Here is a 19,086-nt window from a genome sequence, read left to right as displayed (position 1 = left end):
GAGCAGACACAGATCAATTTCCTAAGAATAAACACCCAGGGCAGTAACATTTCTCTGCTGTAGTATCCATTTCCACACTCGGTCTCCTCCCTCTCTGTGAATGGGGCGGCGACTGCTCCGCCTCGGCCTCTGCTTGGCTCCTTTTTTTTTTTTTTTCCTCGTCAGAGTTTGCGTGCCGTTTTATAATGTTTTCATTGATGTCAAGACCTTGGTATAAAACATGACTAGCACTGCACTAATTCCCCCCGCGGTCCCCCGTGTCTTCCTCCTTCAGCGAGTGACACAGCTGCAGGACTATTTACCCTACGCCTTATTTCCCCTTTATCTTAGATGTCCCAGGATGTCAAAGGCTGTGAATTTAATATTGATTTTATAAAGTACTTTTACTGTAACATGTCAGCTTGGATTAAGCTCAAGCGCTCCACGGCTCGAGCAGTGAGCCGGGTTTGCACGCAATGTGGCTTTGCCGGGGCTCTGACTGAGCAGCCAACTGGAGCGAGTGCTTTATTTATTAAAGCGACAGTGTGCTGTGAAAGCTAGGACAGCACACACAGCTCCCAGCGATGGGCCTGCCTGCCTGTCGTGTGTACACAGCATCCATGCTTTGTGTATATACATTATGCTTGCCGATTGAAGAGGTTTGGTCTGCTGATACGTAAACAGACCAACGAGTTTATAGATTGTATTAAGCCCCAGTGGCTCAGTCTTGGAGCAGCAAGAGAGAGGGAGAGAGAGAGACGAGGCCTTTACACCTTGTCCTTCCCCCAGATTCGCTCGCTCGTTTTCTCTCCCCCCTCAAGGCTTGACGTGAGGGAGAGATAGCGAGGTATTTCCACACCCCTGATACTCAAAATGTCAGCTTGGTGATGTCTGCTTGTTACCACACTAACTGTATCAACACATTCCCATGATCCAACACAAACAGCAGATCCCGAGGGTGAGTGGATGAAAATATACTGGGGAAGGCTCCTACGTGCTCTTTATTAGTGTTATCAAAAGTGGAAATTCTCGTTTTGATACGATACATTTTTAAAAAACGATACTCGATACTTTTGGTACCTGTTGGAAATAGCGCCTTAATTAGCATTAAGAATAGGGCTGAGAAAAACTAACATTGTGATATTTTGTCTTTCCGCTTCATATATATTGCAATATAAACACTATGATCAATTGAGTTTATTTTAAAAGTTTTATCTATTTTTTAATTCATCTCTCACATGCTCTTTATTAGTATAATCAAGAGTGGAATTTGACGGCGCCATTAGCCTTGTGGTTAAATGCGCAGACATATAGCACCATAGTGCTCACGGCGACCCGAGGGCGATTCCCGGCTCGAGGTCCTTTGCCAACCCTTCCCCTCTCTCTGCTCCCAACTATTTCCTGTCAGTTCTCTGCACTAATATGTCGATTAAAAGTTAAAAATTATTATTAAAAAAAAGAGTGGAATTTCTCGTTTTGATACGATACATTTTTTTTTAAAAACGCTACTCGATACTTTTGTTACCTCTTGGAAATAGCGCCTTATTAACATTAAGAATAGGGCTGAGAAAAACTGACAGTGTGATATGTTGTCTTTCTGCCATATATATTGCAAAATGAATACTATAATCAATTGAGTGAATTTTGAAAAGATTTATTTATTTTTCATCATAATTGGATACATTTATTATTTATTTATGAACAGCAGATCATGAGGGTGCAATTAAATGCATTTGGAATTAATTGATCATTTTAAATTGATTGGGAAATCCATTTGTAGGAGTTTGCATCTTCTTAAAAATAATAGACAAATCACATTATATTAATTAAATAGAGCAAAGATAAATTGACAATAACTGACAGCAGCATAACTGACAGTAACTGACAGTAAATAACACTAAATAAATATACAACATTTAATACATAAACTAACACACACTGTTTTTTTAGGTCAACAATAAATTTTGGTAATCTTCAATCAAAATCAGACTATTTGTTTCCACGTTTGGACTGCCAGTACTCAGTATCATGGCTTCAGCCACAACAATCTTAACCCCTTTTACCTTTAGTTTGCTACAAGGAAATGACGCAAGTAAAATAAGCCCCCCGCCCTCTTATTCAATACTCTGTTTCAACTGGAAGTACATTAACATACTTCAATAAAACTTTTAGCAACTTCTGCTTTACATGTGATATTAGAAGTTAAGAACTCCTAGTTAAGTTACTTTACATGCACAAACTTACACCATCACCATCCTAAAAACACATGGAAATAATATCTCTCTATTATGGTCAAATTTTACAATTAATCCATAAATGACATATATGTGATGAACTTTGAAGGATGTTCAACCATAATTCTCACTCTACATTGCAGATCCTGCAATGTGGTTATTGGAGATGTGCACATTGCGATATCTGTAAAAAATGACAGAAATTCCAATGGTAAAAAAAAAACTGTAAAAAGGCTACAGTAAAAACCTGTAACCTGGTTAACAGTATATTAACTTAATATATATGGTTAATAACCGTAAATTTACTTTCACAGAACTCCCTGCATTACACTTCACGTTACAGTGATTCTTTTTTTTCTCATCAGTGAGGAACATTAGTTTTGTTACATCTTATGTTGATAAATAATGTTTATTGCAGTATTTTAGTTGTATTTGGGTTATCTTGATGCTGTTTAGTAGTTGTGTGAGACACAGAGCATCTTCTTTATATAAGTATGCTCCTGGAAAAAGTTGTTTGTGATGAGCTCTGGTTCATCATGTCAGTCTCTCATCATCATCTGCTATTGGTCGTGTTACAAATGTAGGATTCTATGGAAGTTTGGAATGGGGAAAAAAATGGTACTATAACTTAATGAACTTAGGCTTTCATTAACAGTTTATTTTACAGTGTTTTTATCTGTTAAGTTCTGACAAACACAGCTGCCATTTTTTCCTCGTAAATTTCATGGAATTGTTTACAGTGCCAAAATGATAAATTGTGCAGCCCTAGTTTAGAGTATTTCTAAATTAAAGTTAAATTAAACTGGAGTAAAAACTTTAGGCATGACTCAAAGATTTTTACTGGTTTATTGTTTACAGTAGGCCAAAGTTTTCATTTCCACAGCTGAAAAAGAACAAATATAAGAGTAAAATTTGTATAAATAAACTAAGTGCAACTGTGGCCTACTGTAACAAATCTTTCATGCATTTGATCTTTTTAGAGATAGTTTTAATATTTTGTAATCATTTTTAATGCTTTTTATGGGATTGCTGAATTTTTAAAGTATATGTTGAAAAAGTTTCCCCTGATCTCCATTGACTTTTCTTTGGTGGTCATTTGGAACAATGGCTACATTTTGTTTTCCAGCATTTCTCACAATATCTTCTGTCACAAGTTTAAAACAACTTGAGGCTGATTTAATAGTGATTGCATTTTTATTTTTTTGAGTGAATTATCCCCGTAATCTCTTTCAGATGTAAAGAATCACATGTATTTTCCGAATTAATTACGGGCAATTTAGACAAGTGTGAAAGACCTAATACAGTGTGACTGGGTTTATTTTTTTATAATTACAGTGAGATTTTCTTTAGCGTTTGGTTATTGCCATGCCAGTTAAGAAGCTTCTGAGTGACTGTGTTAGCCCACCCATTATGTGAACTTCTGAGATATTTTCATATGCATTGATGGGGAACTAAATTTTGGCCTATGCTTTTGCAAATCACTGACTGGTGGTCAGTTTAGGAGGACTGTTTTAATATTTAAATATGTCTAAAAATCAAATATTATCTGCAAGTGCAGTCTTTTTATGTGGTGCAGATGCTAAAATATGATTATCTTCAGGCAAGAGACTCTCTTTCTAAAACTTAACCGGCATCTATATAGTTTTTCAAACAAAAATCATAGAACTGCACTGTTAGTATTATGTATGTTACTGTTAAATTGATTATTTTTAATATTCTTTTTAATTTATTTAACCTCATTAATAATTTAAACATTTTTCGTTTAAGCTTTTCCATTGACCCCACAATAATTCTATATGGTTTCCCAAAACATTTCCTTTGGAAATGAAGCCAAGTGAACATTTAACAAGTGAAAAGACTCATCATTGATCAATGATAAGTGTGTCTATTATTCAAAAAAAGAAGGAAAATGTAGAAATGTAATCTGTTCATGTTGGTTTCTAATGGTTTTGAAAAACTTTAATAATTTTCAAGTCATTTCAGCTTTAATGATTCTAAAAATGAATATGACCGGGTAACTTTCAAATAGTCATTAAGACCTTACACCTCGAACACACGGTTTTCTTTAAAAGTTTTTAAATAGCTTTTTTATTGCATTTTTGATCTCACATTATTAATTTTTTTACATTTTCACAAAAGAAGTGGCACGATGTGACATTTCACTATATGAACTAACCCTGCTTTGCCTTGAAAAGGTGAAATTCTCAATTCTCTGATCTTTCATTATTAAATTTCAACCCTTTTGCAAAACATCGTGACATTTTAAAATCTAAATGTACCTTGTCAAGTATTTCTGCATATGTAGACTGAACAAGTAATACAGATGAACATGACAAAATCACATTTTTGTTGTTTGCGCAGAGAATAAAGTTTTCCAAAAATTAAATAAATAGAGCATAAAAAGTTTTTATTTAAAAGTGAAAAAGTGCAACATCTGACAGAGTATATACAGGAATTAGAGAGTAAAACTCAGTACCTTTTAAGACCTTTTTAAGACTCTTTCTATACATTTTAAAACCTTAAAACCACTTTTCAACCAGAAACACTGGCGATATTTAAACTTGCAGTATATTTACTAAATATTAAGATGAGAAAATAATTCAAATCTAAAATATTATTCATATACTGAATACAAATCTATTAAATCTAGCTAATTCAGCAGGTTGGCGACTATAGAACTGCAGAAATAATGGTATTGCCTCGGTTACTACAGTAAATAAAGCAGCATGATGTCAAATGGATTTATTGATTTCATAAACTACACAGCATCCTGATAATTCAGGCAAACTTTAGCATACAACCATACATTGCATAATTAAAAATAATATCAAATTTAATACTTTGCAAATAAGCATTTAAGACTTTTATTACTTTTTAAGGGCCCTAAATTTCTCTACATTGGTTTATCAACTGTTAATACTTTTTAAGACCCAGCGGACACCCTGATACGACTCTACAATATATGAACAAATGAAATGACACGTTGGGTTTGGAAAAACTTTACTTTATTGATTCTAGAAGTGTCAAGTGAATACTTCATTTTTTACACCTTAAATATATGTGAGCCCACACATTCCTTTAAAAAATAAATCATAAATTGTTCATTTGAACATTTTCCCCAAGTCACACGATATGACATTTTACCAACTGAACGAGCCTTTGGGCACTAAAAGGTGAGATTGTTAACTTCATCATTCAACTTAATGCAATTCCAAGGTCACGTTTACACTGTCAGGTCTTGCTAATTCCAATTTGTTGCTTATATCTGATTTTTTTGCCAGTTTTTTTACACATTCTTTTAATTGTGACCCATTTACAATAAATACACTTGGGTACACTTGCCATACAATTTACAAAGTCGCGCATGCATAAAGACGGGTTGGAAGTCTTGCTTTTAGCTATGCGAAATCTGCGAAGTTTGCCCAACTTTAAAATGATTTTGAGGCGGAGGAGCTTGCGCATATGGTTTATATGGTGTCCTCCACAATTCAGAGGAATTTGTGGGTACGAGAGAGATCTCGGGTCAGGGTGGGAGCAAATTGTGGCGACTGACCCCGTACAAAAAAATGACTGCAGTTTTTTAGAAAAAAATATATACTGCAGTTTTTAAAGAGATACTGCAGTTTTAGTAACAGCTGAAGTACTACTAAAGTACAACTGCAGTACAACTACTGCAATGGTACTGAAGTATTACAACTACTATAATGCAGTACAACTACTGCAATATAACTGAAGTACTAGTACAATTGCCACACCGCTATTGCAATACAAATTAAGTACTTCTACAATACAAGTGCAGTACATCTATAGTACTGATGTGAAACTACTTTTTTAATGGAATACAACCATTGCAATGGTTCTGAATTACTACAATTACTATAATGCAGTACTGTTACTGCAATACAACTGAAGTAGACCTGAAACCGATCTCTAAATATCCAAATACATGCAGTTTTTATGTTTACACGGTCAGAACAGATCCGATCTGTGTCACATATGAGCAAAAAATCTGAATTAAGTCACATTTAACTGGCAGTGTAAACGGGGCCTAAGAGTGCAACATGAATAGAATATATAACCTATTTAACATCACATGGTGTTTGCTTTCAAGCAAAGGTTTGGCGACAAATAAGAGGTGCGATTTAACAGCAGATCTTGTACAGTAGATGATAGCGAGTTTCACACTTGGCCAGATGTACGGTGTACACCTCCTCATGACGGCGCTGATGGAAACAGTGTTTGACAGACACCCTCGCATCAACAATGGAGCAGAGAAAAGAGGAGAGATGTCCCCATGCCCTCCACATTCTGTGTTTGTTCTCTGGAGCGTGTTGTATTATAAACACGTCCAATTTGGGAAAGCAGACAAGGAATAGAGGGGAGCTGTTTGGAGCTAAGCCGCTCTTCGCTTACCCATGCTTCATTACTCCGTAGCCCAAACTGTTCACCGACCCGCTCGCCCTGGATTGCTCCCATGGCATGGGGAGACCAACACTGCCTAATAAGGGCTTCGAGTAGGGAAGTCATTGGTTAATCCAGACTGGAATTCCAGCAGGGCATCATAGGAGCTGGACAGCTCTCCATGGCATGAGCTCTGATCCGTGCTCTTCCCTTCATTAGCATGGGGCCTGAGGAACCTGGCAGAACAAATTAATCCACCTGCAGGCCCCCCTACCATGCAAAGACTCTCCATCATGACAGAGGCCGTCATGGAAGGCGCATTAATGAGGAGCTCTTGAATAAGAGTCCCGCATTCCTTCGAAAATTAATCTTACACGAAAGGAATCACAGAGTGAAACTTTTATGACATTTGAACATATGAAGTCAATCTCTACCAGTCACTCTAGATAAAGGAGGAGGGGGAAAAAACAAGACGTATCCAGTGACCTCGGGGCCTCATCTAGAGCCCCTCACAAGCCCTAGCACCTGACAGGCCAACGGAAACTCTCAATATTTCATTATAGCAATTAAGACTCCCTGGACAGATGCTCCCCGTTGACAGAATCGCTCGCTGTTGAAAATGTCTGCACTGTAATCTGGTGCATGAGTGAAACCATTAAAAGAGCATGAAAACAATTGCCCTGTTTGCACCGAATCCGCACCCAGACCATGGCCCAACGCCAGCCGTGTCACGTCGCATTAACGGAGCGGCTCACTTTCGGCTGTTTTTGTAGGTGAACTTAACCACGTCCCACATGACGAAAAACGTGTCTCCATAATCCCTCAAAAGCTCTTTAATAATGTAGTGGAATTCAATTCAATGGCACGAAGACAAGCCCTAAAATACAGCACAATGAGGGGGGATGACCTTCGCCTGCAAGGAGCAAAGGAAATATCTAATCTCATTAGAAGACCACTGATCCAGCTTTAACTTAGACTGGCATTTCTAACACTTGTGTCAGTTCTGAGCGGTTCAAATGTTGATTTGGAGGTCTGGGGACTAAGCACATCACTTTGTTTTTCGCAAATGAGCTGCGATCGAAAGGCTAAACAAAAGTTCAAAACTTTTTGGATTGTGGGTGATTACCACAAAGTGTACGTTTGACTTGTTCCACAAGGAAAATTCTTGTTTTTTTTAAAAGTCGCATAGTGGAAAGCAGTACATTTAAAATTATATTTTATTTGTGAATAAACAGTAACACTTTCAAGTGTCTCTGCTTAATTTCTTTTGAGAGGAAATAATGTGTTTACTTGTTTAAAATCGTTATGTACAGTAGAAATTCCAAGTGAAATTTGGGAACAAAGTCTTGAACTGGTTCACAGATATTCTATTAATGCAAGACATTGTCTCATTCAGTTTAAAGTGCTTCGTAGGCTTCATTATTTTAATTGTAAATTGAATAAAATATTGCTAGAATTGTCGTCATTGTGTGACAAATGTCAGTTTTTAGATTCCTAAAGTCTCTAATTACAGAGTTTAAAATATTTTAAAATAGTTTAAAACAGGTTTTTTCAGATACATTTGAAATTCCGATTGAACCAGAATCTATATTGATTATATTTAGAGTTTCTGAATAAATGTTGAGACTTGCACGTTACAACAACAGTTTGTTTTATATGAGTTGATCTCTGCAAAAAAAATGATCCTTTTCTAAGTTTTAAATTACGGCTGATAGAGTTAACGGGAACATTACATTTGGAAAAAATCAGGTATTCCCTAATAGACAAGGTTTTGTCATTTGAAAAAAAATGTGGTCCCTTTTATTTCTTTTCTACAAACTTATTACCTTCTTTTACCATTGGAGAGCACTGGTGGGTGGTTGGTTGGGGAATGCATGTTTTTTTTTTTTTTTTTTTTGCTTAATTATTATTTTTATAATTTGGTAGTTGTTGATTTTTTTTCTTTTTTTGTTTCTTTTTTTCATGTAAAATACCTAATTGTTAAAATGTAAGTTTTAAATTGTATATACAAACTGATGTCTGCAAAAATTTCTAATAATAAAAATATTTAAACCAGAATTTTTTTAAATTTATTTATTTGTTTTTCACGTTATACAGAGCAAACAAAAAATCTAAAACAAAACACCCCTTTACCGGAACACCAGATCTAGGAACAATATATAATCTATCGTCCGGAGAAAATAAAAGATGAAAACATGACATGAAAATATAACACTTCTTTTATTCTCATTTTGTCTGGTTGTGTCCATTTCCATCACAAGAGTTAAAAAAAAGGTTGCCAGACTTTATAAATTGTCTCAACAGACACTAAAACGGGCATTTTTAAAAACAAATTTGCAACATTTTGTTTGTAAATGTGAGAAAAAGAAACAAATTGTATTTTCTGGACAATCTTATGTTTTGTTTTTTCACACTGCAACAAAGCCACTCGCTTCGAATGTTGTCACTAGATTGAATGGGCTCTATCAGTGGTTATCAGCTGATAGATATGGGCCAGAAGGGGCCCTCTGCGCAAACTGGTATCAGAAGGTTGTTACCATTCATCCACATTGTTAATCAGCTATACTAATAGAGAAGACTCCAGATCCAGATCTGTTTCTACATCACTATGACGTTTGGGTTTAGGGCAGGGGTAGGGGAAGACATTATAAAATACAATGAATGGGAAATTTAATAATAATATAAATAATTATCATGGTTAATCAGCTATACTAATAGAGAAGACTCCAGATCCTGATCTGTTTTTACATTACTGTGACGGTTGGGTTTAGGGTTGGGGTAGAAATAAAATATGAGGAATGGGAAATTTTATATATAATATAAATAATTCTTGTAAACTTCCAGCTGCAGCCGTATGTGATCTAAAGCTGATTAACCATGTGGATGGATGATAACAGTCTTCTGACCTTACCAGTAGGCGCAGAAGGCCCTTACTGGGCCATATCTATCAGCTGATTACCACTGATAATGCCCATTCAATCAAGTGATAACATTCGAATCAGCTGACAAAGCAGTCTTTTAGATCTGCTTAACGCAGAATCTATTATCTCAAACTTTGAGTTTTTTTTTAGCACTATAGAAGTAAAGGTGATGACTCGACATTTGAAATAAAAAATAAAAATCTATTTCATGCCAATATTCAGCTACTTGGGATGCTCATTGGCTCCCCATATCTAGTGCCAATCTAAGAACCATATAAATGGTCCTAGTTGGGAAAAAAATGCTTTAGACTTGCAAATAATAGAGAGTATTCGTAAAATGCTTGTGAAAGTGATGTTTCACATTTATGCTTTTAAATCTTTCTAAAATTGCACCCATTGCACTGCACACGCCTCACAAAGACACCATTTTCACTCATAATCAATATTATGCCATAGAGCTGTCAATTGGGTCTTACTTGTAAATATTACTTTAAGAGTCTGTACCAGTCTGTACTGTATTTTTGATAATCCCATAACAAGCTGTAACACTCAATACATGTAAACAGACCAGCAAATAATTATTATAATGTTGTGTTATTTAACCAACAACATCAAACGGCAATATAATACACTATAAAAGACAATCTAAGGTTGTGATGTGTCCAATGACGGTGGCGGCACAAATTCAAATGTTACTACTGTAAGCACATGGCACCTTATTTCTAAAAGCCAGATTATCCTGAGCAGAGCTTGCATGCAGACTAGTGGAGCAAACTTAACATGACCTCCACCTCCCCCAGCAGCAGCAGTCTGCGCCCCCATCACTCCCCAGCCAGGCATGGAAAGGGAATGGGCTTAAGACGAGGCCACATATATAATGCATAACCGTGTTGGGCCATATTCATGGAGCATTTACGAGTATGCAAGCACAGAGCAGAAATGTAGCTCCCCTCAGACACGCGACAACTGTGTTTGACTCAGTTGTACAAACACGGTTTGCAAAACATATGCAGAGTGGAAGGGGAACAATTATGAGCATAGATTAACGTCGTGATGAATATAGTTTAAATAAAGATAGCATTCGGTCCTTGCAGACTGCTAGATTTCAGAAATACGTGCGCAATAAATAAATGGACAAATGAATAAGCAAGGGCTTGAAGATAAAATTAAACCCGCCTTGCGTATTCCAAAAACATTTGTGCATTGCATATTTTCATGCATGAAATGACAGTGAAATACTTGTTAAAAAGATAAACATGAGTAGGGTAACATGAAAGATGAGAGATTTTGCTGTTGCCAATGGTTACCTATACTAGGACAAACACATACATATTGGGTTATTCACTCTATTAGTTTCTAGGCAACATGTTTCTGGACTGCATTTCAACCTGTCACACCAATGTTCTCGAAGCAGACAACAAACAAATACACATACTGCTGCTCTGTCAAGGGTTAATAAAAACACCATCAGCTCAATATAATATTTAAACAGTCGTTTAATTCTATATTTACACAGTAATATATCTGTGCATGAGTGGATGTTTGTTTTCTGCTTTGTGTTAATAGGAACGGTAGTATATTTAGCCTGTTGAGCTTCAACTGAAGAATGTTTGAGAATATAAAGAATTTAATAAAACAGCGTTGTTTATGCTTACGCAAGTCGCCTTCACAAACATGCAGAACTAGGTTTATATCTGTGTGCATCATTTTCAGTCATTTCAATGTGCTTTAACCTAAACTTACCAGATAATAATGTTAAAATCAATCGAATTACCAATGCCAACATGGAAGGTTCTAGCAAGGTTATTTCAAAGCTATAAGTATTGTTCAAAATGTACAAAGCAGAATATTCATTAATTTTTCTTCGGCTTAGTCCCTTTACTCATCAGGGGTCGCCACAGTGGAATGAACAGACAACTTATACAGCATATGTTTTACACAGCGGATGCCCTTCCAGCTGCAACCCAGTATTGGGAAACAATCATACACTGCCAACAGTCAACTTTATCAAATGAAATGAGTGTAGTTAACTCAAAATTGACTAAAGGTTAATTCTACTCATTTGAAAAGAGTTTTGAACTCAGTGTTGAAGGTAATGAATTAATTAAATACCTCATTACTTAAACAGAGTAAGTTCACAGGACTCATACAGATTAATTTTTTAACTCAAATGGTTTGTTGCAATCGGTTTCCTCAATAGGGTTTTGAGCTGCCTTAACTTATTGGGTTTAAAGTACTCAGCTAGTTTGAGTTCTTTTCATTTATCGGGTTTTACTTTGCTCAAATTGCTTCATTTACTCAAATGTATTCAGTTCACAGAACTCATTAGGATTAGTTTTTGGACTTAAATGGTTTGCTGCAATCTGTTTCCTCAAACGGTTTGAGTTTTTGGGTTTTACAGTGTAAACACTTAATTACACAAATACACTACAGCCAATTTAGTTTATTTAATTCACCTATAGCACAAATTTCGTGCTTACGTGAACTTGCAAACTCCACACAGAAATGCCAACTGACCCAACCGGGGCTCGAACCAGCGACCTTATTGCTGTGAGGCGACTGTGCTAACCACTGAGCCACTGTGTCGCCCCTATAGAATAATAATTCAAAGTTATCTGGACTAAAATGTTCTCTCATTATTAACACAATAGGATTACTTGAATTATTTGAACATTTTTTAAAAAAAATGTATAACCAATCAAAAATGTTTCTAAACACCAAACATTCTGATCATTTGAACAATATCTTTACTCAGGAAGAGTTTGCCCAAAAATGAAAATGATGTCTCATAATAACTTAACTGTTCTTTGCTTTCTAATGGCAGTGAATGGTGCTCAAGTTTCCAAAGTTCCAAAAACGGCATCTAACATCTAACTATTATAAAGGTGAGCCCAAGTGTCACAGACTGGGAGCGAGGATGGCAGAACATTTTCCCAATCCCAATAACCAACTAATTCACTTTGTCATAGAACCTACTGGATCTCACTCAAAAAATATCATATCAACGCCTCCTTTAGTCCTCTCTGTCATAAATGTCCTGACCAGTAACTTGGATCTTTTTTTCATATGATGTGGGAATGTGGGAAAAGTACAAACATTTTGGAATGAGGTGTGTGTTATCTTATCTTCCATACCATTACTGAGTGATGATTCTACGTTGGATCTAGCTACAAAAAGCTGTTTGGCTGGCTGACTTAACTTCTGCAATAAAACTGCTTGCCCAACATTGGCTTCCTCCACATAATTTGGACACGTACAAGTAATTGGCACGTACAAGTGGTTGGTAACTTCAGGACATAATGTTGGAATTATCCACAGCTCGAGTGAACTTGGTACAAATGTGTACATTACTGATCTGGACTTCAGCTGCTGACAAAATCTCCATGTTTATTGCACAAAACAGTAATCAGGATCCAGGAAAATTGCCTTATTTTGTATAATTGATACTTGATGCTGTGATTTGTTTTTGTATTTCTGTTAATTTGTATTGGATACCTCAGTTTGAAGAGACCGTAGAGATGGGAGGGGGGTAGTTGATATATTACATTATATTGTTTTTCTGCCTGTATGCTTTGCTAATAATAATTAAATAAATAAAAATAAAGGTAAGCTAAACGACTTTATTATTTATATTAAAAACCTTACATACCATAATAACTACATACATTATGACTATTTCAACGCAATCTCAATGCAATTCGTAACTTTTTTATTTAGTGGCTAATTTGTTTGAATTCGTACAATCTAATTTGTACAATTTAGTACGATTTGCTATCACCCAATGACGGTTGAGGTTAGGGGTGGGGTTTAATGTGGGGGCTCCCCTGCACGGATTATTGACGGGAAATACTTGCGTTTTCTCGTGAGATAAGGCTGACCTTTATTGTAAACTTACATAAAACACACAACATTTTTTTAAAAGGATTTCTTGGATTTACTAAATTTATTTGAAGTAAGTGGTTGTAAACAATTTATTTTGGGTTGAATTTAAACAAACAAATGAAGTTGAATGTTACTAAATTTAATTTGATTGTTTAAATTTAGCCCATATAAATTGTTAGTAACAATTTTGTAGAAATATATATTTTTTGATCATTTTCTTTTTGGAGCTTCAAAACTCAAGGACCATTCACTGCCATTATAAAGCTGTGAGAAGCCATCAATATACACTCATTAATTTCTTTTGATGGTTGTTCAAACTACTTATTTAAAAATGAGTTCAAACAACACAATTCTTATGTTATTTTGGGACAACTTAATTGTTTTATGTTCAATCCACTTAAATTTGTAAAAACTATTAAGTTAATCAATTTCTGTTGTGCCAACATGAAGGAAATGTGTGGAACCATTGCATTGTTTACAGTGTCTGTAAATCACTAGAAAATATTCATTTTAGGTGAACTGTTCTTACAGTAGGAGCATGGGCAAAATGTTAATAGAACATTCTGGTAGCTGAGACAAGTCAATAATACCACAGCAGTGGGTGTATGTGTCATATCACAGACTATAGACAGTCATCTGCACTCTCTCCAGCATACACTTGCACCCTATCATCTTCAATTAAACACCTAGCAAGATAAATCTGGGTTGAAGGGGTCAAGCAACATACACTGATTAAGGCAAATCTTCCACCGTAAAGCACAAAGCATCTAAACAGATTCAGTCTCCATCTGGTGAGAGAAAGACTAGAGTGTAAACAAGCAGTATAGTATGCAATTTAATTGTGTTGAATACACTTACATTTGAAAAAGCTAAAATGTAAATTTAATTCCAATATGTTGTCCCATCACAAATTGTTTGTGTGGTACCCAGCATTTTTTAGAGGTTTTGTGAAATGTGCCAACACAATCTCACAGCAATTCGTAACTTTTTGATTTAGTGGCTAATTCATATGAAATGTGCAATTGTACGATCTCATTTATACAATTTAGTACAATTTGCTCATCCCCCGATGACAGTTGGGTTTAGGATTGGGGTTGGGTGCAGAGCATCCCTTTAAAAATCATAAGAATTAGCCACTAAATTGACAAAACATAAAAATACTTGCATTTTCTTGTGAGATCAAGCTATATGTGCACTGATTCCATATAGACATGGAGACTTTAAGCCACTCTTTAAAACAATTGCCGTTCATAAGCATGACATAAATGGAACTTGTTTTAAAGATGAACCAAACGGCGAACTTCAAGGACAAGTTGGAGTTAAAATCATATGATATACTGTTGATATTAACTCTTTGTGACTGATAAGAAAAAAATATATAATAAATGAATAAATAAATGCACAAAAGTTACAGGAAAGTGAGATCCTTAAAAAAGTTAGAAAATACCAATTGTTTTTATATTCTGTAAATGATGCAAAGAAAATACATTTTGGTCTGATGCAATTGTGTCCAAATACTTTCAGGATGACACCTGTTTGACCCATATCCCGGACGTTTGTGAGGTGAAGGATGGCTGGTTCGCTGCATCTAAAAAATCTTCATGTGACTTCCTCATGGTACGGCTAATCCAGATCTTGACATCCTCAAAATCCCAGCTTCCCTGCTGGAGAGAGACATCACACTTAATTCAAAGGGACTCTTAAAAATATTGACTAACATTGTCTAATCCCTTTAATAATGCTTAACCCTTGTCCTGCAGCTGCTTGGTCTGAACTGTTCTTTATTCATTCGGAGGGTCATATTCTCAGAGGCTAAATGCAGACAAGGGATTTGTCATACTGAAGAATCAAACGTAAACACAACAGAACATGAATATTTTCATTTGTATCAATAATATGGCTCAGCAGGTAGGAAGTTCGCCTGCACTCTTAAAAATACATTTTCATTGTTGGCATTGATGGTTCCAACATATGGGCTGTATAGTGGAAAAGGTTATTTTATTTTATTAATGTAAAAGAAATCTAAAAATGCTTCTGCTATGCCATTACTACACATAACTCCAGTGGATACTGGATACCTTTCTTTTTTAAAAGTGTGAACTGTTATTTATTTATCCACATGGTCATATTCTTAAGGACTCAGTGAATAAGTCATATTGAAGTCATATTAAAATTCAATCAGTCCCTGAGCTTGAACTTTCTCAATATATATATATATATATATATATATATATATATATATATATATATATATATATATATATATATATATATATATATACAGTTGAAGTCAGATAATATTTAGTATGATAATATTTATTCTTCTGGAGTAAGTCTTATTTTTTCTATTTCGGCTAGACTAAAAGCAGTTTTTAATTTTTTAAAACCCATTTTTGGGACAAAATTTTTAGCCCCTTTAAGCTAATTTTTTTTAGATTATCTTCAGAAAAAAAACATTGTTATACATTAACTTGCCTAATTACCCTAACCTGCCTAGTTCACCTTATTAACCTAGTGAAGCCTTTAAATGTCACTTTAAGCTGTATAGAAGTGTCTTGAAAAATATCAAGTAAGATATTATTTACTGTCATCATGGCAAAAGTAAAATAAACCAGTTAATAGAAATACGTTTTTAAAACTATTATGCTTAGAAATGTGCTGAAACAATCTTCCCTAGGTTAAACAGAAATTGGGGAAAAATAAACAGGGGCGCTACTAATTCAGGGGGGCTAATAATTCTGACTTCAACTGTATATATATATATATATATATATATATATATATATATATATATATATATATATATATATATATATATATATGAGCAACATCACACGAGTAGCAGTGCGATATGGCTGTATATCGGCACTGGTGGGAGGCATGCGTTGGCACGAGGCCGCAGTGCGACTGGTCGCAGAACGGCGAGTATGATATTGTGTTTATACAACAGTTTGACGGCATAATTGTGTATATAAAAACAAAATCAAACATGGAGAGTCTCAAAACCCTTTTGTATGAGGAGCTACTTTTTTCCGGATTCAAATCATAAGCTGACAGTTAAACAGTTGAGCGTGCATCTTTTAAACTTTACATCTGTAGTGTCTGCTTTTTGCTGGCTGTATGTGGGCGGAGTAATACACAAAGGGTAAAGAGGCTGTAGGAGTTCTGATATTGATATATATATAAGACCTCAAATAAACTGCAATATAAGCCTCTGCCTATTTCAATGCTTTAATCTATTCAAGGTACTACTGAAGAGATGTTGTTTTTTTCATAATAATAACTTACAAAATAATATATAATTATTTATAATACAAAATAATATAAAAATAATAGCCTACAAAATAATATAATATGACTGATATTAAGAAATTTGGTCATATATGTTTTTTTAATGACCTCAAGTAAACTGCAATACAAACCTCTTCTTATACTCAAGCAAAACAATATGTATTTTCATGTAGAAAAAACAACAACATGTTGGGTTGGGGGGGGGGGGGGGTGGAGGGCTTTATATTGAGAAAGTTTAAGCAATAAATTTGAATGCCTACAAAATAATATAATATGACTCTGATATTAAGAAATTTGGCTATATGTTCTTCTTGATTGACCTCACGTAAACTGCAATATAAGCCCCTGCTTATTCAGTACGTAAGCAAAATATCTGCATTTTTATATTGAAAAAATCAATTTTATGAATATGCCAAGAAAATAATTATATATTTTTTTAATAATTTTATATTTCTGGATCATTACACCAGATGACAGCTTTACTATTTTGGAGCATTATTTAATCTATTCATATATTTATAATCTATTCTAAACACTTCATAAGAGCAATGTGAGACAGGGTAACTGTTGCCATATATTGTTACAGTTATGATACTCATTAGACTAAACAAACAAAAATCCAATTATTATTGATTTCTGATGAGGATATAATTAATTTTATATCATTTGAGCCTCATCATTCCCTGTTTATTCCATAAAGAGGAAAAGAAAAAAACTCCACAGTACTGACACTCCATGCTGTTAAAATTAGCCTGGTCTTCTAATTTAAACATTTTGACAAAATATTAAAGCTCAAATTCTAACAAATTAAAGGCGAAATGAGTTATCTTCCATTGCCTTTGGGAAATAATTCTCTCCTTTGTCGTCAGGGAATGTGCAGGTGCTAACGTGCATGCCTAATTGACTAGATGAAGCAATTAATTATGGAGGAGATGAATGATCTCACTTTCACTGGTCTGCTGCTTAAACCTCTCTATGGCAGTGCTATTTGAATTCGTCCGCCACTCTTAAATTGTTGAAATTTGCATATTTTGCAGTAAAATGTCTATAGATTATAAGCTGATCACCGGTCTAACTCCGATACTACAGTGTAACCTTCATAACGCACAACTACCAGCAACAACAACAACAAAAAAATCCACACCAACTCGACCTTCCTTCCAGAGACAGTTGCTATGAAACACATTTTCCCTGTATAATTCATTTACACGCTGCATACAAATATGTGGACAATTAACCCCTTTTGTTTGCATAATAAATTTGTATATTTAATGGGAGCTCATCCGCATGTGCTCCACAAGCTTGAAGAACACAAAGCGGCCGCATTGTGCGCCGCGCAACGCCCCATCCACTGCAATCATGCCCTGCTGTACCTGATTTCAGCACAGAGCCAGAGAAGGAGGATAAATTACCCCTAGCACAGCACAGAGCTTTAATTATAGCCTTGCAGACAAGAGAAAAGCTCATTGATGTGTAGATGAGGATGGACTATGCATGTTGCACTGAAAGAACCCATGTTTTGGTGATTCTCTATCAAAAGAACAGCTGGGTTGCCATTTTCTCTCAAATTAGATTTCACCAAAGCAATGCGATGTGAAACCAAGAGACGCAATTTCAAAAGTTATTTTTCTTGTTTGTTGAGTCATAAGAGCAACAGGAAAAGTCGATCTGGAATGATGTTAGTTGGCAGAAACGGGAAAGGAAGCAAACATCCCAATCATCTGCGCTTGGGTTCAAAGGTTGCATTGAAACGCTCTTAAATGAGACCATTTTTCAGCTCAAGCCTTTCAGAGTGTTCACAGAAAGATCCAGCTCTGGCATGCGACTATACGTGAATTAATCATTCCGCGCATTCAGATGACATGAGTTGCATTTAAGAAAAGAAACAAAAGAAGTCAATCATGCGCTGGAGGCGAGTTGACGCAGTCCATAAAGCGAGGGAATGCTGGGTAAAAGGTGTTACCTGTGTCCAGAGCTGTGGTGTAGGTCCTAAAGCTGGCGGTCCGGCCTCTGTGTTTGTTTTCAGAGCGCTTTTAAAAAAGACTGTGTGGTGAAACATTGAGGTTATTGATACCCCAGCATGCCTCAAGGCTCCACCCAGCAGTGAACCCTGTGACCTAAGGGTGACGAAAAAAGAGAGACCCCCCCCCCCCCTCCATTCAATCCCTCTTTCTCTCACACACACACTCACACTCACACTCACCGACTTGTTTGTTTTCACTCCATTCCATTGTGTTTTATTCGTACAATAGTGTTTTACCTTTGCCGAGTGTGAAATTATACCACAAATAATGATTAATAATTTGTTTGGATGAACAGCAGTGATCATATTGTAAACAAACAGAAAACTTGCAAGCAAGCAGTCATTAAATAACTCG

At 35.4% G+C, this 19,086-nt stretch overlaps 2 long non-coding RNA genes across 6 annotated transcripts in view; one reads left to right on the top strand and one right to left on the bottom strand.

Annotated features, from left to right (window-relative positions):
* si:dkey-28g23.3 overlaps positions 1-15,605 on the top strand; it is a 199,214-nt gene extending 183,609 nt beyond the window's left edge. For 3 of the 5 annotated variants that reach the window (XR_012393443.1, XR_011007015.2, XR_012393442.1), the window contains one exon: positions 14,942-15,034. This is a non-coding gene — a long non-coding RNA (si:dkey-28g23.3). Of the gene's footprint in view, positions 1-14,941 lie in introns of all 5 variants that reach the window. The other 2 variants (XR_012393446.1, XR_012393444.1) reach the window with 2 other exon arrangements.
* On the bottom strand, positions 14,241-18,755 carry LOC108179771 (uncharacterized). The gene is made up of 2 exons (XR_001796317.4): positions 18,672-18,755; positions 14,241-15,081 (listed from the first exon to the last, which is right to left on the bottom strand). It is a non-coding gene; the product is annotated as an uncharacterized lncRNA (long non-coding RNA).
* Between the last annotated feature and the right edge of the window lie 331 nt (positions 18,756-19,086).

Source organism: Danio rerio, chromosome 17 (assembly GCF_049306965.1).
Source record: "Danio rerio strain Tuebingen ecotype United States chromosome 17, GRCz12tu, whole genome shotgun sequence".
NCBI lineage: Eukaryota > Metazoa > Chordata > Actinopteri > Cypriniformes > Danionidae > Danio > Danio rerio.
Note: the sequence above shows the minus strand (reverse complement) of the source record. Positions and strands in the feature narration are given on the sequence as shown.